The 16,539-nt window shown below is 45.3% G+C and overlaps 1 pseudogene; it reads right to left on the bottom strand.

Annotated features, from left to right (window-relative positions):
• Positions 1–16,539, bottom strand: part of LOC146204787 (nose resistant to fluoxetine protein 6-like) — a 90,196-nt pseudogene that overhangs the window by 12,507 nt on the left and 61,150 nt on the right.

Genomic DNA, 16,539 nt, shown 5'->3' with positions numbered 1-16,539 from the left:
TCCCGTTTTTCCGCTGGAAGCTTAACCGTATTTTCGTTCCGTTCATGACAAAAAAAGAAATGTTTGTTTGTACTCTCGATTTCTCTGTGTAGATGGTCATACGATATTCGTTGCGTATCGAGGAAGCGCATGTGTCGTAGACAGACAGCCGGCATATTCTCACGGTTTGCATCAGTCATGTATCCAGAAAATCGATTTTCACTAGGATTCGACAGGAATTTTCTTAACGGCGCTGGTGGTGGGGAGAAACCTGCGGCGGCAATGTCGCATTTCCGGCTGCGGTTGATGTGAAGGTTGTGCTTCGAATGTAATATATGCATATTCGATTCGGAAGCTGCTCGTAGCTTTGACGCCGTTTGACATGCCTAGTGTTTTCCCCGCACGCAAGTATTGTTTATCTCTCTCTCTCTCTCTCTTACGTGCTTCCTCGTATCGCGGGCGTCCCTTATTAGGAGAACCTCCGCTGACGCCCAGCTTCCCGCCTTTTTTGTGGCTCGCGGGACGTCGACTTGGAGCGCGTACCATTTCGAAGAAGGGGATCCAGTTGTTGATGTGGAGCACGACGCGCCACCAGTTCTTCTCGCACTGGCCAAAGAGCACGTCCTTGTACTCAGAGTAGAGAGGTCCCGTGATGAACAGCGGGAACAGCAGCCACACGGCCACTACGAACATCACTGGAGCAGTGATCCTGCGCGCCAGCGGGAAGGCTCGGAATCTGAAGAAAACTATACCAGAACTGGGAGCGTAAATCTCGCTAAAGGAAGAGCTGCAAGTTTAAACCCCAAACAGTTCAAGAGATGAAGAGGTGAAATGGTGAAATGGTAAAAAGGAGTGTCGCTCAGTGCACAAACAACTCTAGTATGAGTGTGAGAGGGTGTCACTCTGTTATCCGCGCTCGCTAGGTGCTTCGTATACGGTAGGTGCCACAACAGCTCCACTTAGCAAGTATGAGACCAGGACCGCAACGTCTGTGTTATAGTTAGACCTATTCTTTGACTGATCGACTTGTTATTATCCACAGTGAATGTTTAACGATAAAAGAAGTACATAAGGCGGGCTTGTCAAATCCGCACATGCTACACGCGTAAACTGTCTGGCAACGAATTATAATTAGTTGCTTTGCTGCCAACTGATCACGGCTGAGTTCTAGTCAGAATAAGCGGCTGTCGATACCGAAGGGGTATGCGGTGCCACGGAAACACTGGGAAAGCAGTGAAAATGCTGCGATGCTTTTGACCGATTATGTGGAGGAAGGCGTGTATAACGGCCATGGAGTCATCAGCATGCCGCAGTTTAGGAGACCAGTTGGTTAGGGAACATATTGACGGCTACCGTTTCAGTGTTGTCGTTAAATCTATGCTGCACATAAATGCGATTAGCGATTTCATCAATTAGTGAATCACGCAAAAGAATAAAGGGAATGAGGCGCTAGTTAAGCTTCAGCTGTTGCAATCTGCGCGAACGCGGCAAAAAGGCGTAATTTCCCATTCATCCATCAAACATGTGAGCTCTATTGACCTGTCCTCTAAGCTCAGTCGAACCCGGTTATATCTAACTCGAAAAGGGCGGAATAGCGGTATTGATAATTCTGGGTATAAAAATGGCAATACACATCAGCTTATCTGCAACCAAAAAGCAACAGTGCATTGCACCCAAGCTAGTCACGAGCTTCTTGCAGCGACATGCCACCCACCGATGTTCTGACAGGGCACTGGATGGATGGAAAACCTTCGCCACATATTTGAGGTGTTCGTGACTCTTACTGGTCATTTGTGCGCCGTAGTCGATCCTTGGTCCAGGATGCCGTACTTCACTGCTGCCACTGTGGCTCGGCATATGAGAAATCGTTGCACTTCCTCGTCCTCGCAGGCTAGCAAGTGCTCCCACTGCGTCACTGGTCACTAGCATTGCTACACCTAACTTGCTTCGCGTAAAAGCCGCAGCACACAGTGCTCTGGAGTTAACCACTGCATGTTGTAAAATGTTTCATCCGGCTACCTGCAATCTATCTATGAACGGGATAATCTGATTAAGTCTGACGTGCGGTTGGTTTCAGCAATGCTCTCGACAGTGAAGTGAGCCAACCCAACCCTGTCGTGGCTTTTCCGCATGCCAGTGATGTGGCATACAAAAAAAAAAAAAAAAAAAAAGAAAAAAGAAAAGTGTACAAGAGAGATATTTCCACCCTCAAGCACACCTACGTTCACCTCGTCAAGCGGTCACATAACGCTGTCGTTACCAGCAAGTGTTCAAGACCGGCCACCCGACCCGTCTTCGCGCGCGAGAAACAGGTGCATTTAGGAGCAGCGTCCCTTCTAGGGGCGCGGCGCGCAGTTCAAAGCATCGATTGTTCCGCTGAAGTTCGGTAGATGCGAACAGTAGTCCTATACTTTTGCATTGGATATTAAAGGAGATGTTCTGTTTCCTTTTTTTTTGTTTTCGATATCAACAACAATAAACAAAATTTCGGCGTATCTGAGCGTTCGGTAGATCCAGGATCGACTGCATTCGCTGCATTGATTGGCAGCTCTTTTAAAGGCAGTATAGCCGTTATTGCGCGATAGAAATTTTAGAAGCATGCATTTGTACAGATATAAACTGGAAGCAAGGTAAGGAGTGTGCATTCGTGAACAAAAGCTCAAAGATAGTTTTCTCGGCTTTCGGTGAACAGAAAGTCACGTTACTAGAACACGCCGTCTGTTCTTTAAAACCGTGGTTATATATAGCCGGGACACCTGGTACATGATCACACAAAAAGGTCAGCAGCAAAGACGCGTATCAACGTTCAGCACACAATGACGGGAAATATAGAGACAGTCAATGAGCGAGACAGTCGGTATGGGAGTCAAACTTAGGTTCATACACGTGTTTTCTTTTTTTCCTATAGTGTTCATCAGGAAACATTTCAAGACATGGCCGATGTACATACCTGATGTATCGACGGACAAGCAGCAGGGCGACAGGAACGGCCAGAGTACCCTTGTAGTCCTTGAGGTACTTCAGCACATTAAAAGACACAAGGAATCCACTGTGGAAAAAAAAATAATGAAATACAATTGAGGAACGTTTAGGTGTTATAAGTAAATTGGCTCACGCCTCATGGATCATTCGGAGCCCTGTAAGGAAGCTCTCGAAGTAAGTAGTTTATTACTTGCACTCTATAGCGACGTAGTAAAAGGTACACGCGGCCGCCTACGAAGTACTGCGCCTTGCACTATAGCAGCGTCCATACCGCCTGATGCCTATTTTCCGCTGCTCGCGGCAAACCTCTTATTGTTCTGCGTATACGTGGTGGTGCATTACATAACACATAAATCTGTCGGCAACACTGACTGATTTTTACGTGTCATGGCCACATGATGCACACTATATGAAGCACGCCGTGAGGAAAGCTCCTTACTAATTTCAAAATCGAAAGTTTTGTACCCTGTTCTGAAATTCAAGTACGCCGCGCCACGGCGTCGTCTTCTGCCACACCTAAATACGGACTTGCGCCTCCGTATACACTCAGCAGCTGAGCAGCTATACGCGGCGGATGGTACGAGCGTCCACACACGCGTCTAGAGCGCTCTGGTATTTGTTGGTGAGATTTGTCGCTGTCTGCTATAGGCCCTGTTTATCTTTCGGAGACATGAGTCGTAAAGCACTATCCATGTCAAAGTGTACTGACAAATAGATATATTTTTTAGAGTCTTGGACCACTCGTAAGTTGTCGGCAGCATATTTCGCAGTGCGTCGTTCGCGGGCTGTATGAAGTTAGGTGCAAATGTGGAGCGCGGATATGTTCCCTTGGAGTGGGAAGTCATCGTCACTCTTCTTCCTCTGGCCGCTAAACGTTTTTACAGCTGCAGTGCGGATAATCAAACAGAAACAGTTTGAAACTCGGTACGGTCATAGGTTCACTTTAGCATGCAATGCGACGTATAATTTAGGGCGCTTGTTCTGGAGCTTTTTAGCGACGCCCCATGCGTATGGCATCGCGGCTTCATCTTGCGCTTTGAAGAAGATGCAGTTAGGCGTCTCGGCGCGGCACAAGAATGCACTGAATTGACACTCCTGAGCCAGCTCCATTAGCGTATGTTTGCTAAAGCATTGTCCGATGAGAACCACTCCTATAAAGCCTGCCTCAAAATCGACTTCAAAGGGTACTTCGCCTGATAAGGAGCGAGGGTCTTCAGTCGCGCGCTTAGTACAGTTTCAGCATTTTTGAAGTAAACGCACGTGCTAGCTGTGCGCACAATGTCGGCTGAGCATGCCCGAAGCGTTCTTTTCGCTGCGCGCATATTTTGTGCACAGCAGCAGACGCATGTGGGGAAGACGAACGTCGTTCACCTGATGAAAAGGAACGTCTGGATGCAGGGGTAGGCATTTGCAATCATGAGGAACGCTGCTTGCTGGTGGTATTTGATGATGTTCAACGAGTCGGCTGCAAAAGAAAGCGGTGCAATATGTAAGTCGACTTCTATGAGTGTCAGCATGCTTTTTTTTTTTTTTTTTTGAGTGCCCTGTGGGTGGCAGCATTTCAGACCTCGATCTCTAGCGCAGTACATGCTCCGTAGACCTCTGGCGCTGCGTAGTTATACACAAACACAACACACACATGTGTGCTTTGTGTTTGTGTATAACTATGGAGCGCCAGAGGTCTACGGAGTCGTCTAGCCAACCCGCTCGCAAGTACTAAGCACATGCTCGGTTGAAAGCTGAAACAAGTGTCCCCATGTGCGAATGATGCAGTCTCCTTTTCATGTGCTGCTCTCAGGTGTCCCATAAACGCCAAGTATTTAACACCTTTACCAGAGATGGCAGATGATCGAGGTTAATTTTTGTTTTTCGTTTCCTTTAATATACTGACTTTATATGCGTCGCCTTTACAAATCAAATCATTGTACCAATAAAAAATGATAAAACTTGTCCAGCTTGTGAAACTGACTGAAGCTACCACTCTCGGATTGAGAATCAGTTTTCTCCGCGCCCACGTATCATCAGCCTAGCGCACAACACGCCTTCGGACTGCGAGTCTTGAAGAGCACGTTAGCAAGCCGCGGCCGTTTGTCATATACCTTGTGGCCTGCCGCATTCGATCATCCACAATGCATGCTTTATGCGCAAGCGTCATATCTCACGTAGCTTTGTAGCAAAAAGGCACAGCCGCAAGACTCCTTTCGCGGCATTCCTGTATTCGCGACGATTCCTAATACTTCATGAAAATGCTGGGAATAGTTCTAAGGGATTTACCATGATTCCAAGGCGACGCCCTAAGTACGCGCTGACCTTGCAATGTCGAAGTCATACGATGGCACAGCCTGTCAAACATGCGCCCTTGCTTTTCCACCGTTAGGTGCCGCGCACTTTTATAGTATCCAGTCTCTAGCGAATAGTATATATATACACACATACACACACCATATCAGCCCAGGGTCGTTGCCCAGATCCGTCGATAAACTGCCTCACCTAGAGCAGTGACGCTGACGAGGAAGTAAGTGTGTCCCAGGATGACCCAGGAGGAGCTCCAAAACCGCATGCCGTGGATGAAGCGTAGCTTCATGCTGTCCGACTCGCTGGCAGCCTCCGTGGTCAGCAGCATGTTGGTGTTGGCCACCACTGAGAAGCTCACCAGCACCTTGGTCACCAGTTCTGCGCGCGCAACAACCATGCAGGCACAGGGAAGCAAACTGGTCGCCCAATGTACAGGCCGAGTCGAGGGGATGCTTTTGACCAATGAGCGATATCACTTCGATTTGCGTGCCAGTGGCGCAGTGTATCCCTCAGCAACTCGTCTTTAAAAATGCCGAAATTATGAACAGCAAAGCAAGTGCGATGCAGTCCTGGAATACGCGGCGAATTTGGTTAGGTTATTCTTTCTTTCTTTTTTTTTTAGGATGTATTTTGCTCTGCATATGTTATGCTGCCTTTAATTTTGATACTTAGACTCGATTTGAAGCCCACGTCGTCTATCATCGTCTATCGTGCTATAGTTCCTATCGTTGTTGAGTACAAACAAACAAAGTGATCGAACTGGTGGGGTTAGTACAAGGGACACCAGAGCAACAGATGAGATTTTTTTTTTTTTTTTTTTTTTTGCCTAGTTTGTCTAAATATGTAGTTTGCTTTCGGCCACTCCCACGTTATCTAACATCTGTGAAAAATCCTTATGGTTTCCTGCACAGCAAAAGTCGCACATTGTTGTGGATGTTGGGACTGGTATTAGCTAACCGGAAACATTCGCAAAGTTGTTGGCTTGTAGGGACGAATTGACTGTACATGTGAAGCGTTTCTTGGACGTGGTCACTCGCCATAGATCGCATATAATGAAGGAGCCTGCACGTCGATTCTGTGCAAAGACGGATTTATGGTCCAGGGTGCTGTAAATAAATTGGGAGTGTGGGGTCGTGTATGCATACAGTAATTCGAGATAGTATTTGAGGTCGGTACAATTTTCTGTTCACGATTACTCGGATATCAATTAAGGGCCAAATCATTTCACAACCGTGTTCTGGGACGATTTGGCGTGCACCATAGATGTTTATAACAAAACCAGATGCTTGCTATTGCTAATGGTAATCTACATAAGTCGTATAACCTTTGTTGCTGTCACCATCGTGTTCCTTGTGTGAGCAAACAACCACATCATACCCTATTACATCGAATGCCGTCGAATAAGCTCTGTTGAAGTGATTATATTAAACGCGCAATAGGAGCAGCGGAAGGAAGGGTACAGTTTATTCAGCTCGGAATTGGATGTTCAACGAAATTGGTAATTTGAGCCCGGCTGACATCCTGGGCCACATGGGTAGTAAGGACCCCTCCCTGACGATTCCAGCGCCAATCTCTTTAATAAGAGTGATAAGTTTACTCTCTCCCCCTTGGACATTCGTTTGTTCCTTCTTACCTGGAAGGAGCTTCTTCTTTTCCTCTGGCAGATAATAGCGGGTAACGTCGTAAGCTGTTCCGATGAGCAGGATAAGTGAGAGGACACTGAGAAATATGCTGCGAGAGAAAAAGAAACGGAGGAAGAAAAAAAAGGAGGAAATTCACTGTCATCGCTTGCCGACAAACTTACTTACATTGAATGGCAAGTAACGATAGCATGAACGCCTATCATACTTAAAACCGCTCTGGTTTTCTGAACGTGACCTAGTCTGACCACTGTCACACACAAAAGAATGAAAGGCTGCAGCGCCCCGCCGTGGTGGTGCAGTGGTCAGTGCGCTCGACTACTGTGCCCAGGGATGCGGGATCGAATCCTGGACGTGGCGGCCGCTTTTCGATGGAGGCGAAAAGCAAGGCGCTCAGAGTCCTCCACTACGGCGTCTCTCATAGCCTGAGTCGCTTTGGGCGTAAACCCCATCAACCAAACCAAATTGAAAGGTTGCAGCGATCACACTTTACTACTTGCGCGTTAAGAGAGTTATTGCTTAGTTTGTTACGGGGGCAGAGACCTCGTCAGGCAATCATGCCTTTTGTCTCTGCCACTCGCAGGAAGGAGTGATTTCCTGCAAATAAAAAAAGACTGACTGACTGACTGACGAACTGACTAAAGACTGACTGATTATCTTCTAAGCGATGCCTCCTATATTTCAGTCACAGCCACGCCGCTCCCTTTGCTAAGGAAGACTTAGAAAGCCTCCGTCCGTTTATTCACCGCGATGTGGCTCCAAGTATGAGTAGGTGCGACTTACGCCGTGAAAAAAGAACTAAATTTTCCTTCCCGATTTCTCCTGGTATGTCGCGAGTCGTAGATCTCCCTCTCCCTACGTGTTCGAAGCGGCACGAAAAAAAAAGAAGAAAGAGAAGAAGGAAAGAAAAAAAAAAAAAAAGACCACACCATAGGAGAGGGCTTGATTTGCGACTGACGTGAACGGCGTTGAAAATGAGGAGACATTGCTGCTGCTGCAGCACTACAGCGTTGCGGGACGTGGGGCCGGCGCACATACTCGAGTGAGTCCTTTGTCGTCCAAGAAAACGTCGCACCGTTACGTGGCTAACTATGAAGAGAACGGGCTAAGAGAGCCACTGACATCATGGTGGTCGGTTACGTGGAAACAGCCAGCGAATATCCAGGCAAATTTTTATTTAAACTGTCGACCTAAATTGTTGAAGTGACTTCGACTGCCAATACTAATGGACCAAAACGTTTTCCAGCGCATGTTCTGAGTACAGCACGAAGCACCGGCTAATATCACTTTCGAAGGATTAAATGAACTTGTCGCGAAAGAAAAAAAATACACACCGAAGTAAAATATGCTGATATTAAAAATAGGAAGCGTTTTAGCTTCAACTCGACACTAAAAAATAAATATGCGCGCACACTTTTTTAAGAATCGATGGAAAATACTGGGCCCTGCTTTGAAACTGCATTGCCAGCTGGTCAATACTGCCAGTAACAGCACCATGTTGGAGCTCTTTCGAATTACTAGTCTACGCTGATAAGATTATGACGGAAAAATGAAAACAATTCAATCGTTCAGTCATCTCACCCGGTACTGTCCCATGATTATTGGCTCACATAAAGTGCAGGTTTGAAGTGTAGTGATGTGCTACATGATATCATCCCATCTTATCGTGATATTGCGAGGCTAACCCAATATCAAGAGTGCCTGAAATTTACATCGCCGAGATATGTGCGAGTCTCCAACCTAGCATTGCTTTTCATGAGTTGTGTACCATCGATTCTGCGAAAAATGTGTGCTCATTTCACGTCAGTCCTATCCCCGTTTTGAGAACGAACTTGATTGTTCAAGAAATATTTCATCAGAATTTGCGGTAAACCAAAATAATAAGGGAGTAATTACTCATTGCATCCACCCAAGCGCAGCCATACGGCTACAAAGGAAAGCTATACAGCTTTCTCAGAAACTTCGTAGTTAAAGAAAAATTCGCCCTGATCCGGGAATCGGACCCGGCACCACCGCCTTTCCGGGGCAGTCGCTCTACCGACTGAGCTAACCAGGACGGTCAGCAGAGCAGACGGTAGGGCAAGAATAAACCAAAATAAATTCATTTTCACGCGCACTACACAAGATGACATGTTTACACAATGTGCCAAGAAAATAACGTACATGAGCGACAAAGTCAAGGTTCATTGCATTCTTTCGAGAAGCACGGAGCGCTTGTCTCTGTCTGTTTCTTCTCCGTCCATGTTGTTTTAGAGCTTTTGAAAAATGTCAAACCTGTACCAACTAGCCCGATCTGCCATCCTACGGAATATATATATATATATATATATATATATATATATATATATATAGACATGGATTGCTTGTTATGGGCCAGAGTTAAATTCAAACAGGATGTCACACAACTTTCCCGATTATCTATTTTATTCCAACAGTTTCGGACGGTGGACCGTCCTTCTTCAAGGTAGAATTGAGAATGGAGAATAAGTCCGCACATTACGCCACTGTTAGGAGAGGGAGAAGGAATTCTCGCTCTCCATCTTTGGAGAAGCAAACATTACTGAATAGATAGAAAGGGCGAAAAGCTCCAGTTGATTATTGGCTGGTAATGCAACAAAGACGGAGAGAGAAGACAAAAAAAAAAAAAAAAGGAGGGGGGGGGGGGGGGGAGAGAAAAGGGCAAAAAGAGAAAGTGGAGAGCCGACGAATGTTACATACGCGCCGTGCTTCCACGAAGACGACACTAAAAGCAAGACAAGTCTCCCTCGAAGGAAGCCAGAAATTGAGCAAAGGTTCAGAATAACATAAAAATAATAATAATAATAATAAAAAAATAAAATGTGAAAAACAGACAACGCGAGCATGCACACCAGGACGGCCCGCTCCCCAGCGGTGCAGGTGTTCAAGAAAACCGTTGGGATAAGAGTTATGTGTTCTAGACGGAGTTGTTCCACCCCGCGACACGCCAGCGATCGGAGCCAGGGCGGCGCGCCGCCGCGGCGACGAGAGCCGTCGGCCAGACGCGCTCTCCCGAAACCCGAAACCCAATGTCGCAGCCGGGCATTCGCGTCAAATGGTTCCCGCGAGCGTGTCCTAAGTGAAGACGTGTGTTGCGGGATAGAAAACCGACCAGAGGGGGGAGGCCAAGGAGCTAAATAACGAACAGTATAGTTTGCGTGAGAAGGAGGAAATTCTTAGGAGCGGGCAAATGGGGGGAGATAAAGGCCTCGTCTATTAGTTATGTAGGCTTTTCAGAAAGGCAGAGTTGCCCAATGTTTCATTAATTCCATGGGTTAGAGTCTGACATTTGTGTATGAAGTACGATTCTCTTTGTTCTCTTTGTCAATTTGTTTGGAAACCTGATTGAAGGAGAATGACCCGAATGTTTTCGAAAGTGTGGTTTGGAAGGCACAGGTGCTTAGAAAAAGGGAGATTTGGCAGTGTGTGGACGTGGGCCTTGTGGTTATTGAAACGAAACCTGAATGGTGTTTCGGTCTGGCCGACGTATTCCATGCCGCACACACCGCAGCTTAGCATGTATACCACATTGGCACTGTCGCAGTTCAAGGATTCTTTGATCTTAAAGGTGAAATCAGAGAAGTTGCCCTTTACAATATTTGTCGCCTGCACATGATTGCAAACTTTACAGCGCGATTTTCCGCACGGCTTACATCCAGGGTTAGGGTTAGCATTGGCGGTCGTTACCCTGTACCGGAAACCAACCGACCGCCAGCAGTACCTATTTCAAAAGCAGCCACCCACACCACTGTAAAACCAGCATACCCTACTCACAGGCCCATAGATTCCGACGGATTTGCTCTGAGCTAGAGGACTTTGACCGCCATGCGGAGCAACTAAAAACAAATCTCCTGCAAAAGGAATACCCCCCGCTTCATTGTTGATGATGCTATTGGGAAAGCTCGAGGCTTAGACAGAAATGAAATAATCAATTTTGAAAACTCACAGCAGAACGACAGGCCAACAAACCTCGTTCTTACACATTCCTCAAACATGCCACGGGTTAATAATATCCTCTCGAAACATTTCAATATAATCCAGCAAAGCAGTCACTTGTCTTCCATTTTCAAACAGCCACCGAGAGCAGTGTATAGAAACCTAAAGGACATGTTAGTTAAATCTAAAACGACCGCCAATACTAACCCTAACCCCGGATGTAAACCGTGCGGAAAACCACGTTGTAAAGTTTGCAATCATGTGCAGGCGACAAATATTGTAAAGGGCAACTTCTCTGATTTCAGCTTTAAGATCAAAGAATCCTTGAACTGCGACAGTGCCAATGTGGTATACATGCTAAGCTGCGGTGTGTGCGGCATGGAATACGTCGGCCAGACCGAAACACCATTCAGGTTTCGTTTCAATAACCACAAGGCCCACGTCCACACACAGCCAAATCTCCCTTTTTCTAAGCACCTGTCCCTTCCAAACCACACTTTCGAAAACATTCGGGTCATTCTCCTTCAATCAGGTTTCCAAACAAATCGACAAAGAGAACAAAGAGAATCGTACTTCATACACAAATTTCAGACTCTAACCAATGGAATTAATGAAACATTGGGCAACTTTGCCTTTCTGAAAAGCCTACATAACTAATAGACGAGGCCTTTATCTCCCCCCATTTGCCCGCTCCTAAGAATTTCCTCCTTCTCACGCAAACTATACTGTTCGTTATTTAGCTCCTTGGCCTCCCCCCTCTGGTCGGTTTTCTATCCCGCAACACACGTCTTCACTTAGGACACGCTCGCGGGAACCACTTGACGCGAATGCCCGGCTGCGACATTGGGTTTCGGGTTTCGGGAGAGCGCTTCTGGCCGACGGCTCTTTCGTCGCCGCGGCGGCGCGCCGCCCTGGCTCCGATCGCTGGCGTGTCGCGGGGTGGAACAACTCCGTCTAGAACACATAACTCTTATCCCAACGGTTTTCTTGAACACCTGCACCGCTGGGGAGCGGGCCGTCCTGGTGTGCATGCTCGCGTTGTCTGTTTTTCATATTTTATTATTTTTTATTATTATTATTATTATTTTTATGTTATTCTGAACCTTTGCTCAATTTCTGGCTTCCTTCGAGGGAGACTTGTCTTGCTTTTAGTGTCGTCTTCGTGGAAGCACGGCGCGTATGTAACATTCGTCGGCTCTCCACTTTCTCTTTTTGCCCTTTTCTCTCTCTCCCCCCCCCCCCCCCCCTCCTTTTTTTTTTTTTGTCTTCTCTCTCCGTCTTTGTTGCATTACCAGCCAATAATCAACTGGAGCTTTTCGCCCTTTCTATCTATTCAGTAATGTTTGCTTCTCCAAAGATGGAGAGCGAGAATTCCTTCTCCCTCTCCTAACAGTGGCGTAATGTGCGGACTTATTCTCCATTCTCATTTCTACCTTGAAGAAAGACGGTCCACCGTCCGAAACTGTTGGAATAAAATAGTTAATCGGGAAAGTTGTGTGACATCCTGTTTGAATATATATATATATATATATATATATATATATATATATATATATATATATATATATATATATATATATATATATATATGAAGACGCCGACAGTATATATATATATATATATATGCACATATACATGGTATTTATATATAGACGACAGTTGTGAAACCCGCAGGACATGGTATACGTGTTGTCGTATTACCGAATAACTATCCATCACCTTCTTGTAAAGTACAGTTAGCAGCAATATGAAAGGGAACAGGGGAGCGCGTGACCTCCGCGCCTTGCAAAGCGCTGCCAGCCTGCCACCAACACAAGACGAGAATGGGTGGCACCATGGGGAGTGCTCGGAAAGAGCAGCCGACCAAGCTTAGTTTGAAGGCGTTCTATACCACTGATCCTTACATCCTGTCGGGGACAGAGCATTAAAAAGCGGGGAGGCCACACGCTCCCGTGTTCCCTTTTATATTGCTTCTAGCTGTACATTATAGTATGCGGCATAGAGTCACTGTGATACGCTATACAGTGTACTGTTGCACTGGTGTGTACACTTTAACAATGTAGAAGCGCAGAACACATAAGGAGCTTTTACGCCCTTTGCGCACGCTGATAAGCCATCTTGAATATCCCATTTACCGGATGTCATCTGTAGATTTGTAATGAAAAAAAAGGTATGGTTTTAGTCCAGTGCTGGCAATCGGACTGTGCCGTTGTCCGTTTCCATTGCAAGTTTTCTGGGCCAAGATCTTTTCGCTCTCTGTAAGGCCTCCAATTTACCTTCGCAAGGTTCCAACAAATGACGGTTCCAGCTTCTATGGCGTCAGATAATTGAAAACTGTTAAAAAAAGCTTAACATAAAAATATCACAGGGTAGAAATCCTTTGCACACATTATGAAGGAGCGCCTGGCTGTTATTGTAAGCACTGTGCCTTCGGTGTCAGGCATATAATGACCGAAACCACTCCAACTGCAGGCTTTGAGAATTGGGGGATTCTTTTATCAGTGCACTAAATGGTCTAATGGCAGGGAAAAAAAATACTTCAGCTGAGGTTGGAAAGTAAGCGGCACAAGCGACACAGACAGGAGCAGAGAGGGCGGCGGCGCAACCGGCACAATTCCCGTAACTTCACGCTCAGAGAGCAGCATTCCCGCCGCTGTTTCCGGTTGAGTAGATGTGTTTATTGCCCTCTGGGCGTGTACGAGTGCGCGGTATGGGGTGTGTTTATTTTTACTCAACGAGGTGTGCCCCCGGCGCACTTTCGAAAGTGCAGACAGGCACGCAAACACAAAAGAGTGTTGACAGGGCGGAAGCGGGGCCTTATGTAATGCGGTGCCTTCAGCGAAGGTAACAGCGTGACGGGTGTTAGGCTAAATGTGCGGCTACGTCAACGAAGCAAGTTAGGGGCGTTACACACGAGAAGCAACGAGCTGTGTATAGTTGCACTTAAGGGCCGTTGATCCAGCGCTCGCACTCGCGACAGGTACACAGGTGCCGTAGAAGTTTTTCGCTACGGACCGTCCTCAAGCCGCTTTAGCGGAGCTTTACGCCTTAGCGCAAATGTTTTACCTTATGTATATTTCTACGTAATCGTGGCTGCGGTTTCCTGTACCTGCGTATAAATATATAAACGGCTGAACACCGAAGAAGAGAGATGGTCAATTGCACGCAAACATGTTTTGAGGCTCACTGCAGTGGAGACTCTCTCGAAAACCTTCGAACACCCGGGCCTCTCTAACATGCGCCAAAATATCAGTACACGGTCGTTTTCGAATGTCACCTCCACCGTTTAGAGGGCTCCTCTCCATCCTCATCTACTATCTCTATCCCACCTATCTTCAATTTTGCCGCCCCATATCCTCCCCTGTTTCTTTCGTTTCCTTACGCTGCAGATTAAGTGGGTGGTTACGGTTAGAGATAAGTCTCCGCGGCGGGCACTATGTTTGCTGTTTTGTTTCAGTTCTCTTTCATCATTATTATTATTATTATTATTATTATTATTATTATTATTATTATTATTATTATTATTATTATTATTATTATTATTATTATTATTATTATTATTATTATTATTATTATTATTATTATTATTATTATTATTATTATTATTATTATTATTATATATGAGAGTCTTAAGCGTCTGAGACCTTCTTTGTCTCCTGGACCTGATGGCATTCCAGCTGCCATAATAAAAGCCTTCAGTTATATCTTCGTACCAGTACTGACTGCCATATTTAATAACTGTTTAAAAAATGCTGCCTTTCCTCGCGTGTGGAAAATGGCACGCGTGTTTCCTGTCTTCAAGTCTGGAAACAAATCTGATGTTTCCAATTATCGTCCGATTTCTCTTCTATGTGCAACCTCTAAGCTTTTCGAATTAGCTTTGCACAGCGTACTTTCCTTCCATCTCAAACATATCATAGTACCGAATCAACATGGCTTCATGTCGGGTCGCTCTACTTCTACCAACCTAGTCACGTTTATGACGTATGCCTCTGCAGCAGTCCTTCAGAGGGGTCAGGTTGACACTGTGTACTGTGATATGAGCAAAGCTTTCGACGTTGTTACTCACTCACTACTTCTTGAAAAACTTCTACTCTCTGGCGTTGAAGTCTCTCTCGTAGCCCTCCTACGCAACTATCTCCTTGATCGCTTCTGCTTTGTCAGTGTCAATGGACAGACTTCTTTCGTTTACCCTGCAACGAGTGGAGTTCCTCAAGGTTCAGTACTAGGCCCGCTTCTCTTCTCCGTTTTTATTAATGATGTTTCCTCGGCGATAAAGAACTCCTCGTTTCTTCTTTATGCTGATGATATAAAAATATTCAAGGTAATACATTCTTTTCAAGATTGCGTGTTGTTGCAATCGGACATATCTGCTTTTTCTGATTGGTGTGCGATGAATCGACTTACCCTCAATTCTTCCAAAACTAGGGTTGTGTCCTTTACTCGTAAAACACATAGCTTTCTCTACCATTATTCTGTGAATTCTGTGCTGTTGGATAGGGTTGATGAAATTAATGACCTTGGTGTACTTTTTGACCGCACCCTCAGCTTCTCCTCTCACACTAACCGCATTGCTCAGCGGGCTATGCGCACACTCGGATTCGTTTGCAGACTTTCGAGAGAGTTCCATACTCCACTTCCGTTCCTAAAACTGTACCTGTCCATATGCCTGCCGGTCTTGGAGTATGCGTCGGTTGTTTGGAATGGCACTTGCAAATCGAACTTGGACAAGGTTGACAGAGTACAAAAAAAATTTTTACGGATATTTCATTATCGCTTTCCTTGCGCAACTTCCCCCTCTCGCTCCACCAGGAGCACCCAACTGAATCTTCCTTCCCTTCACTGCCGTCGTATCAGACTTGATATCATATTTCTGTACAAACTCCTTCATGGCCACATTATGTGCCCTCAGCTCTTAGAGTACATCCTACTGCGCGTTCCGCGAAAGAGCATGAGGGAATTCAGACCATTTCAGGTTTCTCCTCTTCATTCCCACTCCCCTCTGGACAGGATGCAGTGGTTATTTAACTCTTTTTGTCCTCACCTTGACATCTTCCAAAACTCGCTCTGTTCATTTACATTGGATGTTCGTAGCGTTGTATTCTAAATAGTACTTTATCACTTAAAACTCCCACTTTCTAGCCTTAAATTGTATTTACTTCACTTTTTGCTTTTTCTCCTGTTCAATGCTGTCTGTATCGTGAACTACTTTTTATCCGTTTCTTACTTATATTTCAACTTTAAACTTTATATTCGAATCTTACTGCCCCTTGTTCAATTTTACTTCTTTATTGTATTATTCTGTATTTCTAGCCTGTGTTTTAAGTACCATGCACTTGTTGCGCCTGGAAGGGTTGTTTATTTTATGTATATTTCTATATTACTATAATCAATGTCAGTTATTTGTTTTTTTTTTCTTCTATCTACCGTTCTTTTTTTTTCTTTATTTCCTGGTGTGCTAAAAAATTCTCTCACTGTGTATATAAGTGATGCTACTCATTGTTTGCTTACTTTCCGTGATACTTTTCGTCTGTCATTTCATGTATTATTTATTTCTTTTTTTGTGTTCTCTCTGTGTGTGTAAACATGTTTGTGCTTTTTCATTTTTGTTTCTTTTTTTTTTTATTTGTGCTGCAGCACAAAGACCACATGGTTGTTCCTGCGCACATTAAATAAAGATTGATTGATT

The sequence above is a fragment of the Amblyomma maculatum genome, chromosome 1 (assembly GCF_055883805.1).
Source record: "Amblyomma maculatum isolate TAMU_Amacu chromosome 1, ASM5588380v1, whole genome shotgun sequence".
Lineage (NCBI taxonomy): Eukaryota > Metazoa > Arthropoda > Arachnida > Ixodida > Ixodidae > Amblyomma > Amblyomma maculatum.
This window is presented reverse-complemented; position numbering and strand designations above follow the sequence as displayed.